Source organism: Pseudopodoces humilis, chromosome 2 (assembly GCF_049639895.1).
Source record: "Pseudopodoces humilis isolate 2021_Gansu_Grassland_sample_001 chromosome 2, ASM4963989v1, whole genome shotgun sequence".
Lineage (NCBI taxonomy): Eukaryota > Metazoa > Chordata > Aves > Passeriformes > Paridae > Pseudopodoces > Pseudopodoces humilis.
This window is the reverse complement of record NC_142201.1, coordinates 19809589-19830713: the sequence shown is the minus strand read 5'-3', so window position 1 is coordinate 19830713 and position 21125 is coordinate 19809589. Positions and strand designations below refer to the sequence as shown.

At 38.1% G+C, this 21125-nt stretch overlaps 1 protein-coding gene across 3 annotated transcripts in view; it reads left to right on the top strand.

The window, feature by feature from the left end:
• The window catches only part of TBL1X (transducin beta like 1 X-linked), a 192724-nt gene that overhangs the window by 99407 nt on the left and 72192 nt on the right, over positions 1 to 21125 (top strand). For 2 of the 3 annotated variants that reach the window (XM_005516617.3, XM_088051657.1), the window contains exon 3: positions 4999 to 5106. The exons of the other annotated variant lie outside the window; for it this stretch is intronic. The gene's annotated coding sequence lies outside the window, so the exon portion shown is untranslated. The remainder of the gene's footprint in view (positions 1 to 4998; positions 5107 to 21125) is intronic. 3 annotated transcript variants of the gene reach the window in all.

The following is a 21125-nucleotide window of genomic DNA, read 5'->3' as shown; positions in this document are numbered from 1 at the left end:
AATGTATTTACAGGAATTGAGTAGAATTTGCTAAAACATCTTCCAAAATGATGTGACTGATTATTCCAAGTTTAAAGCAAGAGGAAAACTGCTGTACTCTTTAGGTGCCCTTACCCCAGCTGCCTGTCCAGCTGGTAATTTCAAGTGCCTCCTATAAATCTGGCCCCCAGTTTCAGTTCCCTGAAGTCGCTCAGGTGCCGGCAAAAGGAAATCTACATATGAAGCAGAGGATAAATGGCACTGTTTGGTCTGTGGCCCACTAAGGGCAGCCCCAAATTCAGCCCTCCTTTGAGGAGAACCCCTTCACTGACTTCTCAGTGCAGATGGTGCTGTGCAGTTTGTCCCTGACACGCGGCTTGTCCTCTGCCCTGGCCAGGGCAGGAAAGGCCTCACTGCTTTCTTGAAGTTAAGCTGGCACTTGGGACAGTCACAGGGGGGTTGATAACTTACTTTGTTCATCAACTGCCCACGTGGGAGCTGGTGACTGGGTTTTCCATGTTTTTGCTTCATGGAGATTGTGTCCAATGGAGGAGCTGAGAGACAAGGACATCAGTGAACTTGTTTTCATAGGTTTACTTTTGTGTTTTCAAAACTGGTGCAAATCCAAGGCTAAACCTTGTGTACCAGATTTACAATTAGTAATAAGAAAAGAATTTTTTTAACTTCTATTTTTGGTTGATATTTAAAGATAGTTACGTTTCTTGACACTCAGCCACCCAAGACGTAGATTAGCAACAGCACCAATGCTAGCTAAATTAACACATCCAGTGACTTTCTCATCCTTTGCTAAAGGGGTGAAATTTTTAAAGCTTGCACACTGTGACACCAATGTAACCTTTAGGCTATAACTTGTTTTTATTTCCTTTTCTTCTTCCCTTGTCCCTTTGCAAGAAGCCCATGCTACTTCTGTGCCCAGAGTGAGGCTGCTGTTGCAGGGAGAGAGCTGTGAGCTACAGCAGCTCCTGGATTTTAGCTGAGGTGGGGAACTGCTTGGTTAACCCACTGAAATACCTCAATATGAAGGTTTTTCTGCCCAGAAAGCTTACACAGGGATGGGACTGGCAAGTAGTTAATAACACAAAGCACTGTATTTATTGCTCCATGCACAGATTCAGAGAGCATCATTTTTACTGCCTGCCTTCAGTCATCTGACTGATGCCCCAAGTCACCCTCGTGAAGAGAGCTCCTGCCACCAGTCTCCTGTGACTAAGTCCTTTCAGCTCATGGAGGACAGAATAAGCTTCCTAAATTAGAAGTCAGAGAGTTATTCCAGCAGAGTTCAGTCCACCTGTCTCTGGTAGGATGGCAGTAGTTGTGTGATTCCTTGTGGCCTGAAGGCACACTCCCTCTCTCACTTTGTGTATGTATATATGCACATGTATGTCACTGAGTATTTGCTAACACCAGTAGCTCAGCATGCACAGTGCTCGTCACCACCCAGTGCTTTAGTTACAAAACCAGACAATTGGCTTTGATCATAGTATATTTCATTTATGAGCAGGAAAGGATGACTATAGCACCTAATCTCCCTTTCCCTATATTGCAGACTTGGTCTGTCTATATGAAACAGAGTAACTTTTGTATCGCTGCAGGATATCTGTGCTTTCACAAAAAATCATCTTCTGGGGAAGTTCCACTAAATCTTGGCATCAACAAATGGAGAATCTCCGCATTCCCCTTTGGATAGTTGCACAAATGGCTAGTCACGGGTGATGGAAAGCATGTGCTTTATTTCTCATTTGAATTTCTTGTCAGCTTCCAGATGCTGATTTGTTTTATGCAAACTCTTTGCTAGATTAACAGTCCAGTTGGTACTTAGTATATTCTCCCAATGAAAATACTTAGGTGCTGTAATTAGGTCACCTGTCTTTTTTTTTTTTATTACTATTTTTTTTGTAATAAACTGTACCAGTGGAACTCCCCAGATATTTAGTATTAAAGTACTTTCTACACTGTTCAGCTTTTCTACACTTTTTCAGCTGTATTTTGTGATCTCTGATGATGGATTATTTTTCAGTTTCTTTGTAAATAGTGAAGACCTTATCCTACTACGAATAATTATGGGATGTAATACTAATAGTACAAACGGAAGTTTAAAAGAACATTTTTGTCTTGCCTACTGTTTATTTCAAAGTTCATATTAGTATTTACTTCTGTATGAAGTCAGATTTGAAGAAACTCATGTTGAGTAAAACATGGGTAGGGCCATATGATACCATATGATTTTTGCAGTCATCGATACGTGGATGCTCTCACCGATTCACAAGGGAAATATACGGAACTTTTAAGCTTCACTGACACTTATAGGTAATAAAATTAGAATAATCATATCTTTTTGCCAATAAAATGTCTCTTTCACTTCACTTTTCACTTTTTCAGTAGAGAGCTAGTATTTGCCAAAAAATTGTCTTGCAAGGTAACCAAAGCTGGTCTTACCAAGGGATGTGATTAGCTCTTCCAGCCTGTGTTAGCAATGCTGCCTGCACTGCTGCCTCCTGCCTCTGTAGCATTGTGGCAAGATGAATAGCCTTTAAGTGATCCTGTCACTGATGGAAACCACCAGTGATCCAGTTTATAAGATTACTAAACAGAACAAATGAAAACATGACCCAACCAGTCTATGAGGATAATTATGACAGAAAGCATTAATAGAATTTCTTCAATAACCCTGATTTTCATCCACAGTGTTACAGTAGGAGTATCTGGTATTCTACAGTGACCCTTAAACTCCATGAATTTTGCAGAAGCCTTCATTCCAGATGAGCTAGTCATTTCCCTGGTATTTGACATGAGAGCAGCCTCAGTATGTATTAGTTACTGTTGTATAGCATAATGTAAGGGTATTAAATAGAGATAATTTTAGTATAATAATACTCTTAACAATTTTCCCATGAGACATGGGAAATCCTCTAATTGTGGCTTGGGTTTTCAGTTTTTATATTTACACACAGTTAAGCTTCTTGAGTATATTGTATTTTGCTTAAACATAACATTCTCCACATGAAAAATGAGATGGGAGACAAGTTGTTGATGCTGCAACCCTGGCAGTGTTCAAGACCAGGTTGGATGGGGCTTTGAGCAACCTGGTCTAGTGGGAGGTGTCCCTACCCATGGCAGGAGGGTTGGAACAAGATAATCTTTAAGTCTCTTCAAACCTCAACTAGTCAATGATTCTATAATTTAAAAAAAAAAAAAAAAAAAAAAAAAAGAGATTAGATGGAGAGATGAGAACAGTCAACTCAGAATTCCATCTGAGAATTAGACAGGTAATTAGATATGTAGCCACATAGATGAAGATTTATATGCATTCAGTAGACTCAGAAAAGCCGTGGATGTCCAGCTGATGTATTGCTAATAGTTTGTGATGCTTCAGTAGGCAAGTGTTGTCCCTTGTGTAGTCATTCACCTCCGATTAGGGTAGACGTAACTCTTTCTGAAGTGAGTAGTTGTATTTGGTTAGATGGTGTATTTATGTCACAATGAAGTACATGTTGCAGTACTGCAGACCGAGAATTAGAACTGGACTTTTGAAAGCTTTTCCTGATGATGTGTTTAAATATGTTATCTGTTAAATTGATTCTATAATAAAATGATATTTAATGTATAGCTGTTGTGGTTTAACTTCAGCTGGTCACTAAATACCACACAGCCACTCGCTCCAACCTCCTACTCACCCCAGCGGGATGGGAGAAAAATAAGAAAAAAGTAAAACCATGTGCTGAGATGAGTTTAATAATGGAAATAAGTAATTAGTTAGCAAAATATAATGCTAATTATAATTATCAATAAAGATAATAATGATTAGAAGGAAGATAACAAACCGAGAGAGAAATAAAACCCCCAAAGGACAAGTGGTGCGCAGTACAATTGCTCACCGCCTGCTGACTGATGCTCAGCCCAGCCCCGAGCAGTAAACAGCCCCTCCCAGCTAGCTCCCACCAGTTCATACACTGGGTGTGACATTGTATGGGCCAGACCATGACAGCTGTCCCAGCCATGCTCCCACTGCCTTCTTGTGCATCTGCTCACTGGCAGAGCAAAAAACTGAAAATCCCTGACTCAGTGTGAGCACTGCTCACCAACAGCTAAAACATCACACTCTGTTACTAACATTACTCTCATACTGAATTTAAAACACAGCACTGTGCCAGCTGCGAGGAAGAAAATGAACAGACAAATCCAGGACAATAGTTTTAAAAGCTGTCAGACATTCATGTGGAAGAGGATAATTAATTTTAAAAGTCTCCAATGACTATCTCATTTCACTTTACAGCATTTAATTATTAAATTATGTAGACAAAAATTGAGCATAAGACATAAGGCTTGAAACGGAAGAATTAAGAAACTAGCCAATATACATGGTGCTTGAATGGCAAAAGCGGTAAGAAATAAGGCTTTACTCATCGTGCTTGTTGGCAGGCTTGGAAAGGTCTCCAAATAGGTTTATTATTGCAGAATGCCAGCCTGTCTTTCATGTTTGATTTTCATAAGTGCTTGCCTTCAGCATTGCCCCAAAAACATTCAAGAAGTTGACTTCTTTTGCCTAGTTATTTCTGGCACAGGGGTGGTGCTCAATCAGTTTCCCACTGGAGGCTTTCTGAGGGAGCACTTCTGTGTGTCCCACCGTTCTGAGGCAGCGCACTGCCCTTTCAGTCCTGTGCTCAGCAGTGCTTCTGGGTGAATTGCTTGCTGTTGTTATACTTGACCAGAGAGGCTGGAAATTGTTGAGTCAAACTCATAATTTGAATCCTTCCAAGCTCCTGAAAAAGTGCATGGCTTTGCAAAGTTCTCAAATGCTGTGTGTCACTGGGGATTGCCCTCACCTCTCTAATTCTTTTGGTGATGTGTGTTGGGTTTCTTTCCCCTTACAGTTTAGCTAAAGCTCCTAATCTGGGAGCTCAAGCCTTGGTGAATGCCAAAAGCAAAAGGAGTCGAGTGCTTGTGTTTTGGTGAGGTGCTGGATGCTGGTTTGACGGGTGCCTGTGTCTCTCTTTGCAGCCCCCTCAGCTGGCAGATGCGGTGATCTCCATGGTAACTCAAACCCCCAGACTCTTGACAGCAGCCTGCGAGGAGCAGCATTCAGCAGCTCAGGGGTCTCACGACCAGGTAAGCTGAAAGGAATCACCACATAAGAGCTCACCTCCGGTGTGCCACTTCCTGTCCTGTCAGGTTTTTCCTTGGTGAAGTCACCCAGTCAGGTCCTGTGCACATGTGTGATGATGGATTCCTACCAGTGCTGGCACTTAAGGCTGTGGCAGTCCAGCTCTCTTGAACAGAGGCATTTGACAAAAAGTCTGCATTTGTTCAGGGTTGATTTTTAAGATACAGATTGAAGAAGCAAAACAAAGAAGTACTGTACAATTCTTTAAGTTCTTAAGGCTTTGGTCTTAAGTAATTGCTATGGTAGGAAATAACCCCAAAACATGTCAGCAGTAAGATCTGTCTTGCTGGTGTACCTACACCGCCATCAGTACTGCCCGAGCTCTAACTTCAGGCCTGAGCAATCTTATTCTCCTGCAGTGGATCAGAGACAGCTTCTGTGTTCATGTAACATTCAATGGTTCTCTGCTGCATTTTTGAATTGCTGCTGTGCTCTTTCCACGTGAGTTTCTGTGCTAATAGCAGCATGTGGAGTGTTCTGGTTAACATCTTAAGAAGGTACAGAATTCCTCCTCTTTTTTTGTGAATAATGGAGAAAGAACAAGATCTTTGCTGTTTTGGGAAAACAGTGCAGGGACTGTATAGCTGTATTCACTCTTCCAGTACAACTAATGCTGTGGACTAAGGTAGTATCTCTGGTCTTACCCACTTACGTGTGTGGGAAGCTTATTACTCCCTTTTGTTGTCAGGCTTCACTGTCATTTGTATTGAGTTGTTTCTATGCCATTAAGATTGTATGTATTTTTTAAGTCCATGGCTTCTGTGCACTGCTTTTTGGGTATTACCTGCATTGTTTCTTGCTTGCTACACGAGTCCACTTGGCTGTAACACTGTTCCCATCGTACAAAGAAATCCATATTATTCTGGATAACAATTCCACTATCTTTACTGACCAGTTTGACAGTTTTTGTGCCATTACTATTATCAAGAGTATTTACTTTTGTGTTATTGATGATAGTCTTAAATAGTGTCGAGTGAGTACTGGATGATTTTATTGGAGAAATGTAGAGCACTTTTTCAATTATTATTTCCTGTTAACAGCTACTTTTTCCTATGTTTATCTTAATCACATTTCATGATACTGATAATAATTTCTTACTCTGAGTTTTGTGTGGCTGTAAGGTGAATGCCGTCCAGAAGTCTGTTTCATTTATGGAATAATGTCTGCTGATCAGAGTTTGTAACTTTATCAGATGGTTGAATAAATTCTCTATTTTATTTAGCAAGCTTCTGTAAAATGGTGTTGACTGGCATCAGTTTTGTTCATGTAATTTCCCAGTGAATTTCTCCTTTATAAATTTGGTGGTTATTTTGCCTGAGATTAGTAATGGCATAGAGCTCTGTAATTACTGAGATCATACTGCTTACCATCCTCAACTATTAGCAGAAAATGCTAGCAGTCTTACTGAATTTCTCTGGTGCTCCAAAATGTATTGAAAATTAGCATCATTGAAATGATCCTCTCACAAACACTTTTAAGACTCTTAAGGCACAAATTACTGCAGCGTACTAATTTAAAGTTATCTTTTAACGTTTGTTTTGGTTACTAACAGCCTCCTTATCTCTAAAAATGCTTTTCTTTTACTTAGAAGAAAGTATATGTTGCTTGTTTGGGGTTTTTTGTGTAGCGTGTTTGTATTCGTTTAAACCATGAATCCCAAGTTGGAGGTCTTGTGCTGTTTCAGTTTGTCATCTTTTCCTATAAGAATTAATTTCATTGGGTTTTCAAGTGTAATCTATATTTCAGGCTAATTACACCCTTAACCCAGAATGGGAGTATAATTTTTTTTGCCACAGGTTGCCTTTTTTGGGCTGTTTAATCAATACCTTCGGTGACTGGTGGCAGTGGAGTAGGGAGAGCTCTCCACATTTTCACCTTTGTACTTTCTCCCAAGTGCAGATTTTGTCCCCTGTTTACCAGGCTAATGAACGTTTATTAATTTGCTTGCTATTAACTAAACTGTTTCAAATACCAAAATGATAATTACACTCTGGGCCTGTGCACTCAATATGTATTGTAGCAATAAAATTTGGGAGTGCCTGATGAGTGACTACTGACTGCGTGGCATTTCTAGCTTACTTCTCTCAGATGAATGTCCTTCACAGTTCTTGTCATGTTTCACAAATACATACTTAAGCAGATAATCCAGTTCTCTGATACAGTTTAGTGGTTTGCTTTATCTCAAATTGTCAACAGTATATCCTTCTGGGATCTGCTAGCATGTTATCTGTATGAATTCAAGACCGTGACATCCTGAATTATCAGTAATTTTGAGGAATAATAATACTAATAATGTAGAGTGCCATCTTCTATACCCTTTGGCTCTTAGTGGAGGTGTCCCCAGCAGTTAGAATGATAACTATTGTTGGCATGATAGGTGTGACAATGGTAAAAGGTCAGCTTTATCATAATCACGTGGGATATGTTGTATGAATGCACAGGGAATAACAGTAGTTTCACTAAAAAACCTTGTAAAAAGCAAGATAAATCAGAGATGAGATGAAATTAGATGTCAAAAAATGAAAGGTTGGGGAAGTTCAGTTTGAAAAAGTAGGAAAAGTAGGGTACGCACATGATACCTAGGAAGAAACAGGTCGCCTTTTCCTAGTTTTATGTTTCTTGTATGAATTAGTTACTTTGAATTTAAGAGCAAGATGGATAGGATGTAGTGGAAGGTACTTCAAATGTATCAGTATATCAACAGATTGCTGTTGTTCAAAGAGCTTGGAAAAAGTGCAGTTTAGGAGTGTCACAAATGAAATGTGGTAGTGCAAATTGTGACTGTTGGTAGAAGTGCAGAGGCATAGATTAATATAAGAAAATGTTCATTATTTTTTTAAAAGTTTCCAGAACAGTATTTTTTCAGAAACATTCATTTGGTGATTGGGAAGAATGTTCTATTATCCATAAGTCAGCACTGACATACTTTATTTTGAGGAAATATATATCTTCTTTTTGCATAAGAACACTGCATTTTATAGAAAAAAATGAAGAGAAACTATAAACAAAAAGTTTGCTTGCAAATACATGATACAGAAAAGTACCATAATACCCCCATGCATATTGTACTGTAGCAATTTTTATTATTTTTTTACAGTTACTAATTTTTAAATTTTTAAAAAATTTATTTAGAACTTTATAAATGACATTGCACAGGCATACGGTACAGAGACTTTTTCTGTATGTTAACTAAAGTTTCTGTTTGCTCCCACCTAATAATTTTACTGGTCAGTTAGATTTATGGACTAGAAAATCAAATTGCTTTTAAACAATATCCTTTATAATTCTGAGGTTTAATTAATAAACTACTGATTTTGTTTTCTAACACTGTTTTTCAAGTCTTGCCATCAAATAATGTTGCACCTGTGGGTGTATGTATGAAATATTCATAGAGTCGTTATTCTTAAAAGTCTAATGGCATCATAACTGTTCACTGAAAAATAGTTAACTGTTGTAATAATATTTTTAAAATAAGCATATTCTAAAATAACATTAATATTATTTAAATTTGCAGCTGTTCCAAGGCTAAAGTAAAGCTTTATTTGTGTATTCCCTGGTATTTCTCTTGCTATTTGGTGAATCATGGTTAACTGAACTCTGATTTTATTAATGAAATATTAATTAGTACTTTCTGGTCTATCAACCAAGCCAGAAAAAAAATATATGTAGCTAGAACATGAACCTATGTATTTTACATTGTGGTAGAGAGATGAAACTACTATTCCAGTCATGGCTAACTTCTGAAATACTTGCTTTGAGCCTTTCTCTTACACAGTACAGTTTTAAACTACTGCTAGTTGAATAAAAATTATTGTGTTGCCTTTTTTTTAAATCCCTTGTCTTTAACATAGCTAAGATTTCAAGGAAGGTTTTGGTGATAGTAAAGGGGATGCTATCGTTCCAAAATGAGGTGGCAAAATGCCTTTTCCTTTGATTTTTAAACTAAGCTGGTGATTATTTAAGGCATAGCTCAGACCTTGTAGGACTGAGCAGTGATAAGCCCGTACTTTACTGTTTTATTTGTAGAGCACATTATGATACCACATTCACTGTGCCAGTCACTTGAAAGTGCATAAGAGATATGCAAAGTTGGAAAAGGCAAATTTTGTTGTAGTCATTAATAAGTATGTATTTAGTTCAGCAGGAGTGCCAGCTGCAGTTAAAGGTTCATACCTTCATGAGCAAACACTGTGCCACAAGGAGGGGGAGGTGGAACTCTGCCTTGCCCAAAACTGCTCCTCTGAGTTTGCCCAGCAAAGGCTTCACACAGGTGAACAGTGCTTTTTCATCCACCCAAAGTCTGCTTAACTTGTCTGGGCAGAACTACAGAAATCTGCCTGGGTCAGTGAATTCAGCTTAGGCTGCAGCACTCTTGGGAAGCTCAGGTATTTATTTCTTTGGACAGGTACTGTGAACACACTGTGTGTGTAGCACATTCCAGAGCCACGGTGCCTTCTGCAAACTTCCTGGAATGAGGGACTGTGTATGTGCAGTAAATCAGCTGCTTCCCAAACAGAGACAGGACAGTTTTCCTCTGAAGACAAATAGGATTTTCTGCTTTTTAAAGGTTGATTCAAGAAAAGCTTTTATTTTAAACTGAATTCTTTCACCACATCATGGTGTAGAAATGGAATTACTACAGGCAGTCTAGTTAAACATGCTCCTGAATAATTTGAATGTCTCATGCAGCCATCCCACACAAAAGCAGGATGGGTAATATAATTGTTTTTTCAGTAAGTTGTTAATTAAGCCTTGGAGATGTACAGGATCTGTATTTCCATTTATATTTTTGTATGACCTCGTCATCTGGACTGCTTTGATTTAATGGAAGATGATTATAACTGATGGGTAAACATACTGCTATATAGAAAGTACATGCTAAAAAATTAGACCAAATACACAGATTAGCATCAGTTAATTTTAGAAGAAATTCCATCTTCAAGCAGCCGGTAAACATTTTCACCTAGTTGAAACTAGACTACTGTCTAGTCTTCACTCTAAATGCTGAAAATGAAGAGATAAAACTACTACTTTTTTCTCCAAAGTTTACTTAATGTAGTGGTGAAAGTTAAGGTGTAATTCTTTGGTGTAAAGATATTTCAGGTATAATTAATCAAAATGGATTTGCAAACATGGTTGTCACTGATACTGTGTTTTTACTTACACACTGAGGTCACAGACTTGGCTTTGTAATCAAAGACCTTGGTCCAAGCTTGGTTTTTTCCACAAATGTGAAAACAGTGATTAGTAAAGTTGTTGTAATGGCATATTTGGAGAGTGAGTGATCACCACAGAAAAAGCTGAGGTGATTTAAGGTGCCACAGGGCCCACACCTGAGCTGCAAAAGCAGAGCACTCAAATCCCCCTCCTGTTTTAGTGCAAACTCCATTCCCAGCCAGCTCTTGCTGAAGTCTCTTAAAATGACCAGGATGTTCTAACTTTAAGGAATGCAGTGAGAGATCAGTCAGTCTTCAGTTCTGCTGCAGCTGTCAGGGACAATAAACTCCAGGTAAGGAGCAGAGGCAAACAGCTGCAGCAAGCCTGGTTTTACACCAGTGCCACCATTTGTGCAGTAGGTCTCAAAATATTATTTTATTGATTTGCCCATAGCCTTTGGATAAGCTCTGCTGTGTTCAGACCTTCATATGTGGCATAGCTACCAAGGGTTGTATAGTGTTGTGTGTTCTAATAAATGGTTCTGGAGATGGGGTTCATATGGATGGCATAATACGCAGAAAATATGGGGGGAACAGGGAAGGCACTCTCCCAAACATCTCCATTGTGACAGAACAAAGTGGGCTTGTAATTTTTGTTATATCTGAAATGGTTAACATTTTTTTATTGGCTGCTCTGCGAGCTACAGTGTGATTTAGCAAGCATCCCAAATGTCTATAACATGAATTGTGTTTATCGTCAACCTAAATCAGTTTAAATAAGTTTAGTTCAACTGATGCATGCACAAATTAATTTTCCCTTTTATCTAACCAGCTTGCAGTCCTAATAAACAGAATAATCAATCATAGCTGCCTTCATCTATAGCATGATTGTACATCTCTGATCAAGGAAATGTAGAATAATTTCTCTCTAGTCCCTACTTAGTTCCCCCTGTAATCAAGGTTTCTGGATATAATGATTCACCTTAATCATTTTTACATTCCTTGATAGAAAAAAATACTTTTTTTTTTTTAGTTTGTATGTTTAAAGGATGATTATATTTAACATTGTAAAACTAATTTTAAAAGTATAAGATATTTTTATTTCTCCACTACACAGAAAAGAATGCCAGTCTGACTCAGAGAACTCTGTAAACACAATGGCAATAATAGCATGCTTTGAACAGTTTGTACTGTGTACTCATCTTTTTTAGTAGTAACTGGTTTGAGGCCACTGGCATCTTTCTTACTGATTGAAGTGAGTCCAGGGCTCTGGCTAGACATTTTCTCTCTTCAATGAATTATCAAGTGCCAAGCAAAACCTGAGGTTAGCTTCCTGTGAGATGCTGGAAAAAGCTGAAACTATTAAAACTTCTCTTTAGGTCACTGGCCTTCAAATAATGCTTTAACTTTTATGCTGAACTATTTACACTATATATCAGGTGTCTTTAATAGTTCAGTTTTATACGTATATAGTATATCACACATTTAGTAATACCTTTGTCTAGGTAGGCAATTATGAAAAATATATAATACGTAAAACATGACATTCATTTACTATCGCATTTTACAGCTTCATAGTGCAGTTTTGCCCTTGGTAACCAATTCTGCCTCTTGAAACTACAAAATGCCTCAAAGAAACTTTGTTTTCAGTGGTTTGTCTTAAAATGTGTGTTTAGAATATGTCCTATTAAGTGCAGTTGATAATATTAGGAAAACATCAGTCTGTAAGAAGAAATATTCCTACCATAGTAGTTATTGGCAATTTCTGGACTGGTAGTTTAGAAATATTGTTCCAGGTCAAGGTATAGCAAGGAATTGACATTGAGATTAATCTTTTCCTCTGTATTAAAAATAGAGCATTATTATGCAAAAATATTAATTCTTTTACTAGCACAAAAGAAGGTTGCAGTGCACCTTTTTGAATAAACATTGTAGTAAGGCCTTAAACAACAGTGTGTCTTCTTGTTCCTTTTGTGATTCCATTCCATGAATGCAGATATTAAATATCTTTGGTCATTTAAGGCTCAATAATTTGCTTCAAAATTTGACCTCAAATGCAAATTAATCTCATGTTTAAAAATAAATTACATCAGGTTTTAGAACAATAATCTCATTTTACACTTGTGTTAAAATATTATTAAGTCTAAACTTGGTATCTGTAATGAAATGAGGTCTTCCCAGCCATATTTTCACAAAACATTACCTCAAACATTTCCAGATAAATTATTTCATTCCAATATTTTGGAACATTTTGGAACATTTCCTACTTTTAAAGAACACCAGGTTTATGTCAAGCTGTTAATCATAGCTGGATGACTCTTTTAAACAATTTGAGTTGATAAATCATTGTTTAGTAGTAAACTGGAGAAGCTGTTTTTCCTTGTAATGTATGCATGCATTTGATTTCTCCCTAGAAACTGATATGTCTTTGTAAATTATCTGCTTAAGAGTAGGCCCAAATCTTTTGAATTTAACCTAGTTAGATAATGTTTTAGAAGTCTGTTGATACATACAGTCTTTGCAAGATCAGAAAGTGAAAATTCTCTCCATTAAGCACATGTTTAAAATTATTCGAAGATCATTAAAAAAAGTAACAAATACTATATAAGTTCTTAAAACAATAACCCTAGGCCTGTGCAGCAAAAGTTAAGGAAGCAAAGCTGTTTATGGTGCCATCCATGTGAAAATTGTACTCCGAGGAATGGTATCAGTAGATGGGCTTGGGTCTGGGAAGTTAAGTGAAAGAGGAGGAGGGAATGGTCTGACAACCCTGGCTGGGGGTACTAAGCCTGGGGATCCCCTGAATTTCTCTTCTTCATAGAGGTTTGATTACCTAGTGTGCCCAAAATCAAAAAAGATGGGGAAAAACACCTTGGTATTAGGCCTACTGTTACTGCCTATTACCAGTTTTGTATAAATACAGATTTACCAATTCTTCTTTCTATTTTTTTCCTATAAATTAACCATCTTTCTTTATATTAACTTCTTCCATCAAAATTGTGTTGTGAGAATTTGCAAAATCTCCTTACACAGTTTCCATTTATCTTGTGGATATTATTTCAATCCTTCCCCGAAGTTTTTGTGGTGCAATGTCTCTCAGAGCTCTCTTTTTGGTCATCTGTCCTGTAACTGGTGCACGTTCTTGCCTTGCATACAGCAGCTCACATAAAGAGTGTGTCAGCTTTGTTGGAGTCCAGGCTCTTGGCACATGTTTTCTCTTGACTCTTAAGTCAGGTTTGGGTTAGGATTTCACAGGAGAGTGAGCATTAAGAACTCACTGATAGGTAATGGTCTGCATCATTATATTATGTTTTGTGTTCCTAATATTTTGACACAAGAATATTGGAGACAAATGAGTTTGCGTTTGTATTGATTTAAACCATTGTTGCTATGCAGCAGAAGAATTGTATGTCCCTTTGAAAGAGAGAGCAAAATAGGAATGGCCCTGTTTTTATAGGGATGGAGGAAATCAAATTTATGGTACTCTGGCAAGTCTGTTACTCCTGGAGTGGATTTGTTGATGAAATCTTTCAGGTGTATGGTTTTTGCTGTGGATTTGTCCCATTTGCTGGAATTAACTGCTGAAGTCAGCCCCAGGGCTTGTTTACATAATTGTAATAATGCTTTTCAGTCACTCTGGAGAGAGTTTACACAGCAGATTTTATTCATTGTGTGATTTCTTAGTGTTCTGGAACTTGCTTCATTCTCTGCACTGAACTTTTTTTTTTTTTTTGTCTTGAGAAGATACCAGAAGCTTAAAATGTGTGATTTTCCTAAAACCCTTGTAAGTACAGCAGCTCTCAGTCTCCTCTGAAGGTGTCACCTCAGAAGGCAGGTGCAGAGCTGTTTACCACAGTCAGACGTGACTGCGCCGTTCTAAATTAAATCTACCCAAGATGGTTAGCAGGGAGCTGATCAAATCACTTGCACCATTTGATCTGCTCCCATCGCCTTTCATTACCAAAGCTCATTTAAACTGCTTTAGACTAGAACTGAACTGATAAAACAGATAAATTCATACATCTGTGATCATGTTTTCCTGCTCTTGTCTTTGGTATTATCTGAGCCTAAAAACTAGGCATAAAACAGCCTAAAACAAACACCAGTTTATCATATACTGTACCTTTCATCTGAATGGTTTCTACTAATTTAGCCACTCTCAGTTTTGTTTTGAACAATGCAGAATAGCTTTTCATTACCATGTAGTATTTTTAACTAATATAGCAGGTAAAAAATTAACATTCTGCCCTTAGAATTACCTCATTTCCTTATGGGTAATAGACAATATGTAAGAAGTTGTTGGGGCATTGCTTTTAAAGCACTGTTCCTTTTTTCCCATAGTAATTTAACACTTGAAAACAACAGTCATTTCCTGTGGATGGTGTGTAATCTCTACATAATTAATTGGCTTTTCAGCCTAGTAATGGAATAAAAGCAGCTGATACTGTGTTCCCCCATCCCCAGTTGTATTACACCAGATCAGTACGGTGAATGTTAACTAAACAGACCTGGAAGCAGAAAAGAACTGGACTGTTAGGAGAATTCTTATGAATCTCTTTCTTCCCCTGCACATTTGAAAAGCTGTCATTTTTAGTTTTGGTTTACTCATGAGTGATATTCAATTGTCAGTAATTCATCCTCAGGTCTGAGTTGTGCTGTTGTGTCTGTGCCATCTGCAATACCTTTGATCTGGCAGCTGTGGAAATCGGGTGATTGAAGGTAAAGTAGTCACTGGAACTTGATTCCTGATTAGTTTTGCAGGCATTTTTAATGCTTTTTCATCTAATTAGTAAATCACTACTTAAATTAAGCCCACCAAGCTGAAACAGAGGTAAAAATATGAGGTCAAGACTTAAAGCAAGATGTAGTTGCATACTGTATGTAGTACAGATAGGACTGGATTTTGCAGAAGCTTGGGGCTTTGGAAAGGGTTGACAGGGTGCCTCTTTTTTCCAATTGAAATTACTTACCTCTCAGAGCTGGCAGGACAATTGAAGTATTTCTGAATACATAAAAGAATTGGGAGGAAGGGGAGCAATTGCAAAATGGTTTTTTGTGTGCTGTGCTTAATGGTGAGTTATCTTCTGAAAGATTTGATCAAATGTTGAGCATAAGAAAATGAACTTAGTCCCCTCATGTTTAAAGGGTATTTGATTACATTGAAGGCTAAATTATGGCTTTGAATTTGCATACAGATTTTGGAAAGTAATAACATAGCTTCCAGCTGAGATGTCTTTCATATATGAGTGTCTCTCCCAAATACTGGTGTACATGGTAACAAGGGAGTGTGTGCTGCATTTTTGACTATGAGTGACAGTCCATGCTGATAAAAGACAGTCTGATCTGAGTCACCTTCCCTGTGAAACAGACAAATGGTCGAGTAAGCTGTCAGATACAGCTATTCATATCTATGGCAACAACACTGCAAAAAGTGGTATTGAAGTTTTATCCCTTCAAATTAGAGTTAATTTCACCTTGACACAACTTATTAGCAGTAATGTGCAAGAAAAAAAGCTGCAGCAGGTTGACCTTTGGTTTACTGAAGTCAATTTTATTCCTACTGACTATGGCGGTAATATAATGAAGAGCAACATAAGTCTGTAATACTTTGTTCAAAAGGCTTTGCAGGCCATACAGCAAGAAGTGCAAAACCTGGCCAGAAAGGCCACAGTGCTGTATTAAATCTGCCCAGCCCAGTGTATTAAATCTTGCTGAGCTCCCCACAGTGGAGTTCTACCATTCCATAAGTGTCCTGCAGCCTCCTGGGGTCACCTGCACTGTGGTGACAGCTGGGACTCTCCAGGCCTCCAGCTTCTGGCTGTCAGGCTCTACAGGGGTCTCAGCAAGGAACAACTTATAATGCATATGAATACCATTATTGTACACTTAGACTTCATGATCCTAAAGGTCTTTTCCAAATTAAATGATTATTTTATTTCACCTACTGCTTTCAACTCCAGATCTTCTAGTGCCTACTGTAAAAACTGAGTATGAATTTTTGTGTATTTTTTATGCTACTAATATTTCCAAATTTAACCACTCACTCACTCTTTCAATGGTAGACGTAAAAAGTGACTGCTATCAAAAGTAGGCAGAGGACAGTGATCATCATATCTTTTTTTCACTTTCATTCCTTTATTTTACTGTCACCTATCTAATTAATGCTACTTGGGATAGAGGAAGTCAGGTATTGATTTCAGCAGATACTGTAAATGTTGCCAAGTTTAGTCAGCTGTCTTGTAAATAGAAAGCTGCAAATTTTCAGCCACCTCAGCTAAAGATAACCTTCATTCTGAATACCCCAAAAACTAAGGAGAAATAATCAAGTTTTAAAAGCATGACAAAGAAATGAGAAAAGGCAAAAATAGTTGTGGGATGTGACATAAGAAAGTGAGCTTAGAAAGTGGATAAACCCATTTTTTGGTGCACTTACATGCAGCCCCCTGCATCCCTGCTCTTTGTCCTTGTAAACTGTGCCTTCCTTACAGCTGAAAGCAGTGAGGTTCTCTGAGTACCTCGGGATCATTGTCATGCCCCTGCTTCACTTGAGAGCCATAAAGTCTCATCCTTTAATTTAATGGGTTTAGCCAAGAGCTTTAATCAATGTTCTTTGGGAAAGAGGTTTTGGCTTCACATCTCCTGTCAGAGGGACTTGCCATATTGTGCAGCAGTAAAAAAATAACTACTAACATCAGCAATGAAAACAAGGCGAGCAAAAAAGTCAAGAATGTGTGTTTCTGCAGTTGTTGGAAAGTGGATTGTACTTTCAGCACTTCATTCTCATGTATTAAGGCAGTGCTTCTGTTCTTATTTTGTTGCTTTCCTGGAGGATGAGCAGAGGGACTATGGAGATAAGCAATTGTAAAGGGAATTTTTGGTTGTCTAAGCACAAGAACAAATTAGATTTCTCCTCCCCTGCTTCTTCTGGCTATCTGCCAATTAATAATTTGAATTAACAGGATCTGGAAGGTTGGGAGTGTGACGAAATTCAATCAACCTTGAATTCAAAGTCAAGGCTGTTTTTTTTTATTGTGAAGATGATGTGTCTTGAAGAGAATTTTGAAAGTGAAGATATGTGTAGTTTGTATCCTTTGATAAGGTTTGCTTTATCATTTTGGGATATTGTTTCATTTTTTCTGTGTATTTTGTCCAGCTAATTACCACAAAACACTGGTGAGATGAATGAATCCTAAGTGAACTATGATAAAACAGTTTACAGTGAGATCTAAGTAAAAAGATTGTTGTATTTCCCAAGGTTGCAGAGTTGGAATTGAGAATCAGATGTAATCATTGGGAATCACTCTAAAGCCTAAACTGTGTAGTTTTTCTCATTATTTTGAATTACAAAACACACTTCATTAGGACAATATGAAAGAAGCTTGAAATATTTTCTCTTCATTTTGGTGCTCAAATGACAGTCTTATTTACAATTTTCAGTACTGCAGGTGTTTTTCTTTCTCTAGCACAAGAATGGCTTAGAGATTGTACAAGACCAAACATACAACTTGGTAGCAAAGGACAGTATCTCTGGGTAAGACTGTTTTTCTCTGTGAGTGCTGGTGGCTTGTTATGGAGTTTTGTTATATTCCAAGCTTTTAAAGCAAGATGAATTGTGTAAGACATGAAAACAAATATATCTCTTCTCAACACATTTTTAAGCTTATATAAATAGACTTTAACAAGTAATTGCTCTCTGGATTTACTGTGAATTTCCTTTACTGCCCAACTCACTTGTGTGGTCAAACTACATTATTTAGGATGATAGCTTAATAGTGAGTGGAAAACCCTAGTGATTTTTTTTTTTCTTAAAAAGGATTTCTCTTTACTTAAGTACAGAAAAATAATTTAGTGCATCTAGATCTCTTTATATATCATTCCATTTTTTTCTTTAGTTAATAGATACAACTTAGGCCTGTGTTGCTGCCTGTGCACCATGTTTACACATGAGCAGTGTGAACTTTGCAGTGGCAGGAGCTGTGCTGTAGTGGACAGAGCCACAGCAGGAGTCCCCAGGGCTGCCAGTGATACCTGCCTGTCGTCTTTCACCCAGCAGAGCCAGCTTACCTGGGGCTCACTGAAGCTGGTAAAACACTTTCCCGATGTTAATCAAGGTTACAAAACAAATCTGCAGAATCAGACATCCTGATTTTTATCCATTTGGTTCTGTCCATTGGTGCTGTTTACAGTAAGGTAGCACCTTATGTAGACTATACTGTTTACTCAGACAGCAGCTGAGCAGTGACACCAGGAGCTCCTGGGGATGCCAGTCCCCAGCCAGGATGGACTGAAGGCTTGTCACAGCTCCTCATCCTGGCAGTGCCTGCTTCCACACACCAATGTCCATCCCTGCCCAAAGCAGGCCAGAGCTGAGGAGAAGGAGCAAAGTTCAGGTTGCAAGTCAGAGCGAGCACATATCTGGGAACTTCATTCTGCCTTCAGCCCTGGTCTCTGTAGCTAAGCCAACCAAACCAAAAATGTGTCTGTGGTTCCAGTAAATGGTTTACAGGCACAGTTCAGCTATCCAGGAGTGGCATTTTCTCTTTTAGTATGTTAAGGGGCATTTCTTTTCCTTGGTTGTGAGGTCAGAGAGATTAATGTGTGACTGTATCAAGTACCAGATATGTTTTTAAAATTGTGGAGAGTTTTAAACACAGTGAAGGAAAATGTCATTTCTCTGCCAAAGTATAGACCAAGGAGTTTAATACTGGAAGATGTAATTTGGACTTCAGACAGAGCAGCTTTCCCATGAGTCCCTAATAGAGACAGAAAACAAAGTTGTTTAGTGAATTTTGCTACAGCACTGTATTGAAGTTATAAAGTTGTTCCAAGTGAGAGAAAAGGCATGTTGCATCTTTTTTGTGTGTGTCCCGTGGCTTTTTGCATACTGCCACTTTCTTGTTATATTTGCAGCTTCATAAAATGTTTCTCAACTTCCATATATAAAAGTATTTGAAACCAGCATGCCATTCGTAATCAACACCAACCTCTCTCTAAGCTGTAAGTTGATGTAATGCCCAGAACAGGAGCAGAATATGAAAACCAGTCTAGCAGGTTCCTGGAATAGCTGTTGTACAGAAGTTGTTATTTGCTGCTTTAGTTGCAAGTCCAGGTCCTCAGGCATTTTCTGTCATGTGTCAGTGCCCCTCGTTGATGTGTAGTTTGGTTTCAGTTACAGCCTGGAGCTACACAGTAATGAGCCAAACAGGGCAGTTGAAGCACCAAGGTCACCTCAGGTTCTTTCCCAATCTGATATTCTTGAGTAGATAAACTCTTTACTTCTGTACCATGGGCTTCACCTTCTCTGTGGTCTCCCAAACTACAGCTGTGCTTTGCTGTAATTTACTGTGGAAGGAGCCTTCAGAGGCTACGAGCATATTGGCAGTGTCAAAATTGGTTTTATTGCCTTTACTAACACCATGTATGTCCACTTATGTGAATTGCTGTACAGGTGGTAAGTAACCCATTTTGCTAAGCAGCAATCTATATGAATAGCTGGTTATCCTCAAAAAGGAATATAATTCGTGGTTTATGTTGGCTTCCCTAGAGGTATTTGATTGTTATGTTTCAGTCAGGTAGTTTTAATAACACTGAGGTCAAATATTTTGAGTGTGGACTTTTTTCTTACTACTTCCAGGACTATGTGAAGGCAGCCTCAAGAGAATTTTTTTAAGAGTTTATTCAGATGCTGACTGTCACTTGTATCTCAAAATTTCAGAAATGGGTGATAATGGCTGAGTATTTGCTGTCAAAATAGAGCTGGGGTCAAAAGTACCATTCAACTCCTGAATGCAAATGCCTCGTCACATTTTCCTTTGGAAGCAGCAGATAACTAGACTGAACTGAAACTGAAGACAGTGTTTTTTATGACACAAATTGAACTCCTGCCAATGACAAATTTCAAGGTACATTGTGAAAATTAAACGATGTAGTGCATGACATAACTATGAATAGATGTACCCATGTGTACAACACAGCTCCTACCTTTCTGTACTTGGAGAAAACAGTTCCACATGCACCAAGGTCGACAGAGGGGTTGTATCCTGCAAAGCTCATATCATGCATGAAAGTACATAAAGACCATCTGGGAACTATAAAAATAGCCTGTCCTGGCTGGATGATTTGTGTGGTGGCCAAGGACTGATACGCTCATTCAGGAAACGGCAAAACAATGTCAAACTTGTTGGGAAATAACCAGGCTTATTTTCATCCTTGGGAATGGCCTGGTATCTTACGGAACAAAATACACAAGCAGACTTTAACCACACTGTTTCTGAATACCCTAAAGGAGTCTGTGTGAACTGAAGTGGTTCACTTCAGGCAGTGGGAAATGTTAAGATTATTCTTAGTATTTCAGGATTTCAGGTTTGGTGTATCTGAGCAAGACTGAGAGCAATAGTAGAGAATAACTCATACCTGTTTTGGGTTTTTTTAAGTTTTTACACTTTTAAAAGGGATTTTGTTTAAATTTTAAGATGAGATTATATCAGTTTATCATACAAAAAAAAGCTGACCATGTGCTCGTCAGCCTTATTCAGCCATCTCCAAATGGTTTCTATAATGATCTTGTGTGAAGATGGTTTATAAAGCAGGAGTGAAATTTTTTAATTGACCTACAGGAATGCAAGCAATACAACTTAAATCTGGGTAACATTGGCCAGAATTTTTTTTTTCTTTAAGCTCAGTCTAGGAAGGATGATTCTAAACCAACAGACATAACTATAAACAGTGAAACTCAATTTCAGCCTTTCCATGAAGGAGAAGAAATAGAGATATTAATGATGACTGGTTTTCTGACAAGCATTTTATGT